Source organism: Microcaecilia unicolor, chromosome 6, assembly GCF_901765095.1.
Source record: "Microcaecilia unicolor chromosome 6, aMicUni1.1, whole genome shotgun sequence".
Taxonomy (NCBI): domain Eukaryota; kingdom Metazoa; phylum Chordata; class Amphibia; order Gymnophiona; family Siphonopidae; genus Microcaecilia; species Microcaecilia unicolor.
Genome location: NC_044036.1, coordinates 104,256,185 through 104,268,454, shown reverse-complemented (window position 1 = coordinate 104,268,454; position 12,270 = coordinate 104,256,185). Strand labels below are relative to the sequence as shown.

The 12,270-nt window shown below is 42.1% G+C and overlaps 1 protein-coding gene across 1 annotated transcript in view; it reads left to right on the top strand.

Annotated features, from left to right (window-relative positions):
• Positions 1 to 12,270, top strand: part of STXBP3 (syntaxin binding protein 3) — a 113,531-nt gene that overhangs the window by 37,897 nt on the left and 63,364 nt on the right. The gene's annotated exons all lie outside the window — the stretch shown is intronic.

The following is a 12,270-nucleotide window of genomic DNA, read 5'->3' as shown; positions in this document are numbered from 1 at the left end:
TTGGATCCAAGTACTAGGAAATGAATAAAAATACAAAGGAAAATAAATATCAATAGAGCAGTGGAGAGCCTGTGATTCGCAACCGATATACAGTGATTTCAATTACTAGATGTGACCAAGGTATCCCTAACACCTTCTTTAGATTTTACATATTCCAGCAGCTTCTTTGGGTCAAAAAACACATAATTGTTTAAATTTAACACCTGCAAGGGAATTTCAACACAAACATACCACCTAAATTAAGAATTCTAGGTTTTAAAGCAAAGAATTCTGTCCTTCTTTTCTGTGTTTCCCTTGTTAAGTCAGGAAATTTTTTTATTTTTGCTCCCAAAATGTCTGCATTCATATGTCGAAAATAAGTTCGAAAATATTATTTTTGTCTGGCTCTAAAGCAAAAGTCACAAGAAGGGTTGTCCAAGGAACTTTCCAGAAACTGAGTCAAGTTTAAATCAGATTGAGGTCGTACTATAGATCTAGAAGTTCCTGTGATATATTGTGCTTTGACTATGGGTGGATAACCCTCAGTCGGAATTCCCAATATTTCACCAAAATATTTTCTTAGCATATCGAGAGCTGAGATGAGTGGTGACTTAGGAAAATTTAAGAACCTCAAATTATTTTTCCTTCCTTGGTTCTCCAAGTACTCCAACTTACGAGCTTGTACATCTCTGTCCTTGATAGCCATAGAGGCAAAACTTTGTAAACGGTCTATCTCCCCTTCTAATGATTCAGTTTTATGCATATGATTTTCAGAATTATCAGACAAAACTTGAACTGATTGTTTCAAATCCACAATCTCTCTTTTAAAAGAGTTAGAAACCTGAAGGAAGGAGGAATTTAAACACTGAATCGCATCCCATAATAGTTCTAATATTACCACAGCAGGTCTCACCAATACTCCATTACTTCTGGAAGTAGAGCCTCGGGTAGGAGGGGAGATAAGCTGAGAAGCCTGACAGTCCTCTGAAGGTTCTCTTCCCGCGGTTAACACAGCCTCGGGTCCTCCTCTCGTAACAAGAGAAGCCTGTTCCCTCTCGGGCGCTTACACACATTGTGTCCCCGTCGGCGCGTATCTACTGCCTGCTATTGGAGGTGCTGTGCAAGAGGGAGGGCTTAGTGAGACTCCCTCGATGCTACGGTCCGTTTCCAAAGTTGTGGATTCCGTCGAAGCGATCGCAACTCTCCTAGCTTCTGGACTCCAAAGCTTTCCAGGGTAGTCTGACAGGTGGGCGGGGCTTCCAAAGGGCTTGAGGAGGTAAGTGACTTCAGTTTCCCTTTCCTTTTCCCCATTCTGACACTGGGGAACGTTCCCAACCCCGGCCACCTTACTGGTGTTCAGGAGCTCCGTGTAGCCGCATCTGCTGTAGTCGCCATCTTGGATCCCCTTCCAGATAATTTATAAATATGTTAAATAGCACTGGTCCCAGTACAGATCTCTGTAACACTCTACTATTCACCCTCCTCCATTGAGAGAAATGGCCATTTAACCCCACCCTCTGCTTTCTGTCTAATCACCAATTCCTAATCCACAACAGAACATTGCCTCCTATTCCATGACTCTTTAATTTTCTCAGGAGTCTCATGAGGAGCTTTGTCAAAAACCTTGTGAAAATGTAGATACACTACATCACCCGGCTCACTTTTATTCACAGTTAAAATGCAAAGTGCATCTCAACTTGTACTGAGGTATAATCCTCCTTTTTGAAAAATCAATCCCACAGATGTCGAGCAAGACATGCTTAATTTTATTTATGCAGATCTGGGAGTCTCTAACCTCCCATCTGCCAATTACCCAACATCGTTTGTGTAGGGACTTTGGGTTTTCTTCCACCCCAACAAAAGCAGAAGAGTTGCTGATGAAAGATATGGATATCCTTTCTCAAAAGCCTAAGAGGAAGCATTTGCAAAGTATAACCTAAGAAGCAAATGCTGCCAACCCGATAAAGTTTCCACAGTGGAGTCTAGCAAACAGGGAACATTGAGATAATATAAGTCCGATGTTGTCATGAATAGCTGAATTCCCAAATGACAGAAAGAATGGTGAGCCCAGTGTAATGGAAACTGACACTCCCAGCCCTGCCGAACCTTATCTGAAGAGGTGAACGCCAAGGACTTCTGCAGATCTAGCTGAAAACAGGAAAAATTGCTTTATTCCTTAAAGGACTCCATTAATGTTCCAAGTGACTGTTGAGAGTTAGTAAGATGTACTAACAAGTTATCTGCAAATGAAGAAATTTTAAATTCTGATGATTTAAATGCCACCCCTGTAATGTCTGGATTAACCAAAACATCCCATATAAGGGGGTCCAATGCCAAGGCAAACAGCAGAGGGGATAAAGAACAGCCTTGGCATGTGCTTCGACAGATCAGGAAAGGCTGCGAAAACACCTCATTAACCCACATAATAGTTCTGAGGTCCAAGTACAGAGCACACATTGCATCTGAAAAGAACATGCCAATTCCATTAGCCGATAAAACTCTAAAAACAAAATTCCAACAAAATCGGTCAAAGGTCTCCTTGGCATTGAAACTTATTAAAAGGGAAGACAGATTGCATCTCCGTAACGTCTCCAAGGAGGCCAGAATCCTTCAAATGTTTTTAGTGGCCATTCTACATTTAACAAAGACCACCTGAGAACTCTATCAAAAAGGCAACATCTTAGCCAAACGATTGGCCAATATTTTGGCAATAACTTTGTTTCAAAAATTCAGTAAAGATATGGGCCTATAAGAGCTTGGCAGGCAAAGGTCTCTGTCTGGTTTCAATAGCACTAACGTTTTAGTGCTGTTTTCATGGATTCCGTTAAGGTGTTATGAGTAACCATATGATTAAAAAAATTCGGCAACGAGGGCTCAATTTGCTCCTGTAATATATTGAAAAATTCAGTCTTGAACCCATCCGGGCCAGGCGTCCGTTTAGGTGCACTATCCCAAATAGCCAGCGTCAACTCACCCTCTGTGATATGGGCATTCAAAGTTGTTATTTGCATGGGAGAATTTTGCGACAAACGAATGTTATCAAGATATAGAGTGCCATCCAAGGTGCATATAAGGTTTCATAAAAATGCTTAAAAATATTGTTAATGTCTAAATCTGAAGTTGTTTTTCATCCTGTGCCATCCGCCAACTGTAAGATCCTTGTATGGCCACGTGTAGTTCTAATCAAACTAATAATTCTCCAGATATTTATTGGATCTCTTTGTTGAGGACTGAAACATTTTCTTTTGCTTTTGTTTTGTGTAATTTTCCTTGTTAGCAAGGTTGATTTTTCTTTTTGTTTGAAAGGCTATGGTGGAGATAATAGCATATCTTGCTCATAAGAAGAAACTGAGAGATAAGAGGGGGATACTACATATTGAAAAGCAGGTGATTCAGGCTATGGTCACTCTCGATATTCAAAAAAGAGAACATGCTAAGGCAGCATTGTTGGCATCCCAAGTGGTATTAAATTTATTACACCAATGAACTATCAAATCTTTAATTTATTACAAATATCAACTTTTTGTGTGTGGTAGTAAATGTGGCAAATTATCATCCTGTTATTCCTCACATATACTGTATATCAAGAGGAATGGTCAGTTCCCGCTAGTCACTCCTAGAGTTTGAAAATACATTATATATCACCAGCTTAATGTCCAGAACTAAGAAGGTCTAACTTGCTACTCTCTTAGTCGCAAGAAATGAAGACAAGTGCCTAGGTTCCCAAAAGATATACATTCGAAAGTGAAATTGAACAATACACTTAACAGGGATGTTTCAGAAAAAATACTTGCACCCAACTGCAACACCAGATCTGAGCAATAATAATTGCCTTATCTTTTTTGAGTGTCCTGAGCAACATCTGGATAAAAACAGATTTTATTTCCTTTGAAAATATGATCTGAAATAATAGAAAAGAAGTAAGTCTTGATCTTTAGATGTCAACAAGTTCACTATCACAGTCTGTTTATTATTGGTCTCCCCAGACTAACGAATTTCAAGTGAATCAGTTGTCAATTCACTTTCATTAGATGTTCTTCTATGCTTTTGATTGGGCAAATAATATGCCTTTAGAATTGTAGGTATTTCTTCACTGGGTACTTTTACTTAAAAAATTGCATGTGTGTGTGTATATATATATATATATATATATATATATATATATGTATATATATTACAAGTACTTTGCACTCCTTAAATTTGTTCACTAGATTGATTTATCTGTGATCCCAGTTCAGATTTCAACCTCCCAAGCTTCTCTTCAATAGTAAATACTTCAGTCTCAACAGTGGTTAATTGTGGACTTAAATTTTATTTTTACAACTGGGGTGATAGTTTTTGCCAAATCAGAATGAAAATCCAAATCAATTCTAATTTCAGTTCCTGAGGTTTAACAGTTAGTGACTTTGGTAGTAACTGAACTGCATGGGAAATCTCTGTAACTCCTGTATCTCCTCCAGCAGTAGGTAGGTCCCCTGGGACTGGAATCCTCTGAGTCCTCCTCGCCAGTATGATAACCCTCGGCAACTCCAACCAGGCAACTAGGCCCAGAAACGCTGCTCGGCACGGCAACCCCTCTAGTTTCAGTTCCTAAGAGGGGGTGTCTGATGTACTAGAGAGCTTGTTGCCATCGACTGAGGGGGGTGATGATCTGTGTTCCAGGCTGAAAGTGACCTCTCCGGTCAACTGAGCTTCTTCCAATGGGGTCTACTTCAGACTAGCATTCAAACTCCCTCGTTTCAGGAGAAAGGAATAAATTGGATCCAACGCAGTGGGGCTGATACACAGGACCAAACAGTACTCTTTCTGACCACCCTTCCATTTCAGCATAATGGTAAGGAAAATCCAGAAGGATACCGACGGGGATTAGTAGGGAACAGCCATCTTCAATCTCTGCTGAATTTGGGTTCATCTTTCCTTTTTAATTTGTTTTTAAATGTTGTAGTTCTAGTAAATGACAGTTTCCCAGCAAAACTCTATTTTCTTTCCAGAGGCACACAATTATTACATTTCCTGTTTTTAATAATTTACGGTTGGTTAAACCAATTCCTTCTGTCCCTGGATATATAATTTGTGGTTTATGGTTTATTGACATTTGATATAATGCCCTTAATATGGATGTCGGAGCGGTTTACAATTATAAAAAATAACACAGGAAAAGAGCTGTAATATTAAATAGGAAAGAATCTGAAATTATACATACCAGCATAGCAAAAATTCATTTATACACACATCATAAAGAAAACTTTTATAAATCAGCCAACATACATTCACAAATCGGGACCAAATTATTAAATTGAATAACTTGAAGTTGCAAATGCTTCTGCATCACGGATCCTGAGCCCCTACGTCTTGCCCTATCCTTGGCCACCTTTAAATCTAGACTGAAAGCCCACCTCTTTAACATTGCTTTTGACTCATAACCACTTGTAACCACTCGCCTCCACCTACCCTCCTCTCTTCCCGTTCACATTAATTGATTTGATTTGCTTACTTTATTTATTTTTTGTCTATTAGATTGTAAGCTCTTTGAGCAGGGACTGTCTTTCTTCTATGTTTGTGCAGCGCTGCGTATGCTTTGTAGCGCTATAGAAATGCTTAGTAGTAGTAGTAGTAGTAGTAGTATTGAACATTTGATAAGCCTGTACTTAAACAACTTTACTCGAACTGAGCAGAGGCATTCTGGGAATGGGCTGGGGAAGAAGTTGCATTTGTAAAGATATGCATGTATAATTAACACAGAATATTGGCGTGTGTCAAACAGCAGGTACATGAGCGAATATTTCTGGCAATTTCTAAAGTAAAAGTATCCTATCCTTTTTGAAAATTATATATATGTACGATTTACAGATGTGATTAGTTAAGATTACCCTTCTGGGGGTGTTTTGCATTTTTGTGGATAAAAGTGTTTTATGTATTGAAACAGGCTTTTATAAAATTGCCCTCGCAATATGTGCACAAACTTGTGCTCATACTGTCAGCATGTGCATAAGTTGTGCCAACCTGAAGGGAGAGGTTCCCAGTGGGCGTGGGGGTGCAGGGGTTAATGTTTACGTGCATATTTCATGAAATACACATGTATGCATGTAAAATAAGCCAGGAAATATGTTCATACTATATAGCCAGTGTAAAACACATGTTGAGTATTTTCCATGGTGTAACTTCATTTATTTATTTAGATTTTGCTCACACCTTTTTTAGTAGTAGCTCAAGGTGAGTTACATTCAGGTACACAGGATGTTTCTCTGTCCCAGGAGGGCTCACGATCTAAGTTTGTACCTGAGGCAATGGAGGGTTAAGTGACTTGCCCAAGATCACAAGGAGCAGCAGCGGGTTTTGAACCGGCCACCTCTGGATTGCAAGACCGGTGCTCTAACCACTAGGCCACTCCTCCACTTATTTATATTTGGCCATTTAACATATGAGCCAGAGATATATGTACATGGTGACTGGAAAAATGGGACCTCTTAACTTTGCAATTGTTTAAACATTTAGGGCCCTGTTTACTAAGCCTCACTGTAGGCGTACAAACATTTTAGCGCGCACTAACACTAGAGACACCCATAGGAATATAATCGGTGTCTCTATCAGCGTGTTCTAATTTTTAGCACGTGCTAAAAAGTTAGTGTGCCAACAGCGCTCCTTAGTAAACAGGGCCCTAAGTAAGACCTTTGAAAATGTATTAGTCCATTCTTTATTAAGAAACTTTCTTAGCAAATGGTTTGTGCTGTATGCTTTGTTTTGTCATAAAAATTTAATTGCAACTTTATTTTTTTGCTAAATGCCTTTTTGCTAAAACAGATTTTAATGGTCACTTCCTGAATGACATTTTGAAAACAGGATCATCTAGGTTTTTACAGCATCTTGCAGTAACACCTGTCAATAATAGTAAGAATTTTTTAAATAATAGTACGTAGGTCACGTGGTGCTATGATCGGAGCTAGACGCGAGTAAGAGCTGCTCCGTTCCTCGAGGTTCCCCGCTCCCCGTATATCGCACCTCCGCAGATAATTTTCAAACTCAGAAGAAGCGCTGAAGCAGGAGTGTGTTAAAAAGTTGTTAACATTTCCCGGAGGGGGAAGATGGCAACGAAATCCGCCCAAAAAGAAAAGGCACGAGGGAAAGACAAAATGGCGGCGCCGTCCAGCCCGGCGGACTCCTCGATATCATCAGCTTGGGTAGCGGAAATAACAGCTGAAATGTCGGCGGTATTTGAAACATCGCTGGAACGACGATTAGCGCCTATAGACACGAAACTGGAGACCCTAAGTGGCCAATTTGGTGAGTTTACCAAGGACTTAGTGAGCTGTCAGGAACGAGTGAATGCGGTGGAAGATCGCGCTACAAAATTGGAAGGCGGCCACGAACAGCTGAGGAAAACAGTAGCAGCCTTGGAAGCGAAGGTGGAAGATCTCGAGAACCGCTCGAGGAGGAATAACTTGCGGCTAATTGGTCTACCTGAAGAGCTGGAAGATAAAGATTTAATATCATTTTTAGAAAGGTGGATTCCTAAAGAACTGGCCCTGGATGGGAACTTTAAATCTCTGCAGATTGAGAGGGCACATAGAGTGGGTCCACGTGGCACGAGGATAGAGGCACGGCCCAGAGTGGTTATTCTTCGGCTGTTGAATTTTCGCCAGAAACAGGAGATCTTACAAGCGCTGAGGTCGGGGAAAACACTGATGTATCAGTCAAAAAAAATCCTTTGTTTTCAAGATTATTCAGCCGGGGTGGCGGCACAACGGAAGATGTTCGCACCGGTATGTTCACAACTATTCCAGCGGAAAGTGCGGTTTGCTTTAGTATACCCGGCTGTGCTGAGAGTGACCTGGAATGGGACAACACGTATCATGCATTCGGTGGAAGAAGCTAAACTTTTTTTGGAGCAACTGAGCAGCAGTGGACAAGCTACATGAATAGAGCATGAGGATTGGTATGACCGGAGACTTTCGGGTGCAAAGTTACAAGTCAGCGGTAGAGGCTGGGGAGAATATGTTTGTGATGGGGTTATTGAGGGTGAGGTGGGAGAGTTTGATGACACCCTGTAGAGGTTAATAATGGGTGCGGGGAATTGATTTATTGTTTGGTTTTCATTTGAGGGGAGAGGGAACCTGGAGAGGCACTAGATGTGACGTTCCAGATGTGTGTTCTGGAACATGGGAAAGGGAGGATTATGAGGGGGGGGAGGGATGGGGGGGATTATTTGATATGTTTACAATTGGAGTGTGTCGAGTGGAGAATCCGGAGGGGAGTTGGAAAGAGTTGGAGTCTGTATGGGAGGGGGTGGAGGCTGGGCTATCTCCTCCCAATTTCACAGAAAAGATATTTTGATATGCTACTTTGGGGTCATTGGCTCATAGAGTGAAGGTGGTAACATGGAATGTGGGTGGCATAAATTCACCCATTAAGCGGACAAAAATATTACAACACCTACACAGGAATCACATTGATATTGCATTTTTACAGGAGACCCATTTGGACGCTGGAGAACATGGTAAGCTTAAAACCTGGTGGGTAGGCGATTGCTGGGCTGCAGATGCCATCCATAAAAAAGGAGGAGTAGCCATTTTATGTAAGAAGGGTACCATTGATAGTCATCGGGTGGTATATGTAGACTCAGGGGGGAGATATATAATGGTGGAAGTAACAATAAAAGGTCGCCCCTATCTGCTATGCAACATTTATGCCCCGAATCAGTATGACAAGCAGTTCTACAACCGTATAGTACAGTTATTATTACAACAAAGGAATTTGGATAAGGTGGTGGGGGGAGATTTCAACACAGTGTGGGACCCAGAGATGGACAGCACGGGGAGGAGGGCTTCAGAGACATATAGAGGGAATAGAGGTCTAAGGCAGCTGGTTCATCTGTTCGATTTGGTGGATAGCTGGAGAGCGCTGCACCCCACTGAGAAAGATTATACTCACCTTTCGAGAGCACACTCCTCTCAGGCAAGGATAGATTATCTTTTAGTTTCTAGGGGGGTATTTGGGAAGGTGGAGAAAGGGGAGTTGGGACCATATGTGATATCAGATCACGCTTGGGTGCTAATGGAGTGGTCGGTGGGATTGGCAGATGATAGGCCCAAGAGCTGGCAATTCCCAATTGAATTATACAAAGATGAAAAATTTAGAGCACATATCATTGACTGTTGGCATCAGTATGCGAGTCACAATAAGGAACATATAAATGACCCGATTCTGTATTGGGAGGCCGCAAAGGCAGTTCTCAGGGGGGAAATAATTAGCTACACGTGTAGGAGTAGGAAGATTCGAGATAAGGAGATATTAAGATTGGGGGAGCAGTTGCGCAGGGCTAGGAAGAGATTGGGGGAGGAACAATCGGGGAAGACCAGGCAATTAGTACTAGAGACACAGGTGGCATTGAACTCATTGCTCCATCAGCGAGCAGCAAAGTCTCAAACATATTATAAATATCAGCTATATAAGCATGGTAATAAAACGGGGAGATTGTTGGCCAAATTGTTGAGACCTAGAGCCCGCCCTCAGGGGATACTGCAAATTCAGGAGTCAAGGGGCCATTTAGTCCGTACTGATCGGGAGATCTCTCAGGTATTTCACCGTTATTATACAGAACTATATAAAAGCCCTCCGGACTTGGGTTTGAGGGGGGACGTATATTTGGAGTCCAAGCTACTGCCCATGATAGATGAGGGAACTAGAGGACAGTTGAATGAACAAATAAGTGTGGAAGAAGTGGAGGGGGCGATAGGGAAAAGTGCGTTGAACAAGGCACCTGGAGCTGACGGGTATAGAGCCGAGTTTTACAAACTAATGGGTACGGAGATCACAACCCCGTTGGCTGCTATGTTTAATAAAATTATAGAATTGGAATCTATGCCGCAGTCCTTAACGGTGGCACAAATAATTGTGCTGCCAAAACCGGGTAGGGACCCGTTGTTGCCAGAATCTTATAGGCCGATCTCTTTGCTTAATTTTGAAGCGAAGTTGATGGCAAAAGTTTTAGCTAATAGAATGGCTAAGGTGCTTCCGGAAATTATACATGAAGCACAGGTAGGATTCGTGCAGGGAAGATCAATCACCAAGAATGTAAGGAGAATTTTGACTTCATTGGAGCAGAGATCAAAGAGAGGGATACCATCTATTCTAGTAAGTTTTGATGCAGAGAAAGCATTTGATAAGGTGAGATGGGACTTTATGTTTGAAGTATTGAGGGCATATGGCTTTGAGGGTCTCTTTGTTTCAGGAATAAAAGCATTATATGCGGAGCCACAGGCAACAGTGTTGGTGAATGGAATGTCGTCAGCGATGTTTCCAGTCCTACGGGGTACCCGGCAGGGATGCCCTCTATCGCCGCTTCTTTTTGTGCTGACTTTAGATCCCTTAATTAGAGAGATACTGACAACAGATGAGATTCAGGGGATTCGAGTTGGGAAGGGCTGTTTCAAAGTAGCGGCATTTGCGGATGACATACTGGTACATATGGAGAGTCCTAGAAGTTCCTTGGCGGCTCTTTTGGAAATCTTTGGTGAGTATGGAGACTTTGCAGGTCTCCAATTGAACTTGGGGAAATCGGAGGCTTTACCTTCCTCAGACCAAGTGAAGGATGAATGGAGAGAGGGTTTCCCTTTGAGGTGGGCATCAGATTCATTTCGTTATTTGGGGATTAATTTAAGCATGGATGTGACAAAACTATACCAGCTTAATGTGGGGAAATTGATCGAAGATACGAAGGAGAAGCTGGAGCGGTGGCGTTTATTGCCAATTTCTCTAATGGGTAGAATTAATTTAATAAAGATGGTTCAGTTTCCAAAGTGGTTATATGTTCTTCAAATATTGCCTATACGCCTTCTTCAGAAAGATTTGAGATTAATTTATAAATGGGTGAGTGCTTTTTGTTGGGCAGGGAAAAAGCCGAGGCTGAGAATGGCACTATTGATAGGTCATTGGAGGCAGGGTGGTCTGGGACTGCCAGATTTGAAGTTATATAACCAAGCTTGTATGCTTCGGCATGTGGGAGATTGGATTGAGGGGACAACTGTTTACACACCATTATATTTAGAACAGGAACATTTTGCGCCTTATCATCTTTATTTTCTGTTGCACTGCAAAAAAAGTCAGTTGCCTGAGGGTATAAAGGGGAGTGTGCTCTTGAATTCATTGAGAGAGGGGTGGAAGGTTTTAGTGAGGCGGTTAGGTGGGGACCCGGAGGTGTCGGATCAGTTGCCTATTAGAGGGAATGGAAGGTTTAGATCAGGATGGGATAATGTTTGGTTTAAGAAATGGGAGCAAAAAGGGATATATCTTCTGGAGCATGTAATGGGAGCCACAGGTGAGTTGGAACCGTTAGGAACTTGGGAGGAAGAGTCTTCGGAGGGGTGGGGTGCACAGTTTGCCTACGCACAGCTAACACACTACGTAAGGACCTTGGACAGGAATAAGTTGCAATTCAAGCTAGGAGTAGAGCTCAGGTCATTCTTTTCAAAGATTTCTGATAGTGGGTTGTCCATCTCTGGGTTAGTGCAGGCCCTTGTTCGGCTATGCCCTGCTAGAGGGTTTGAGGGGATCAAGGCAAAATGGGAGGAGGATTCCGGGGTGGGGCTAGGTACTTGGGAAGTTTTGCAATCTTTAAAAGGAGTTTATACTTTAACATCTGATATGCGGTTGAGGGAATGTGGGGCTCGAGTGATCCTACGGGCATATATGACTAAGGCGATGTTAGCACATGTGGAAGGGGGCCAAGATTCGCAGTGTTCCAAATGTGGTCATCCTAGACATACATACTATCATGCATTTTGGGCTTGCCAGAAAGTGAGGAGATTTTGGAACCAGGTGGTGCGTTTTTTGGAACGCCTGGTGGACAGATCTCTTCAAGGTTCAATGGAACAATTACTGTTGGATGTGCCTGGAGCATTTCGCAGTTTAAAGGGGCCTGGGCGACTGCTTTGTAGGAAATTATGCTTGGTGGCTCGGAAAACAATTTTACAATACTGGGTGGGGACGGAGACTCCCGCTTTGGGGCATTGGAGGAATCAGATACACCAATTGATGGCATGGGAAGCTCGAGATGCGAAAGGCACTCTAAGACGCAAGAAACAGTTTTTGACAATTTGGGACCCTTATTTGCAAATAATGAGCCCAAGAGGTAGGAGTTTCATTATTAACAATTTGTAAAATTCCTGGGGTAAAGTCCATAAGAGATGAAGGAGGTTAAGTTGCTTACACTCGAGACAATTGTAAGATGATTTGGGAAGGGAGGGGGGGGAGGGAGAGAGGGGAATTGCTGTTTAGTAAGTCAAGTTATGGGTG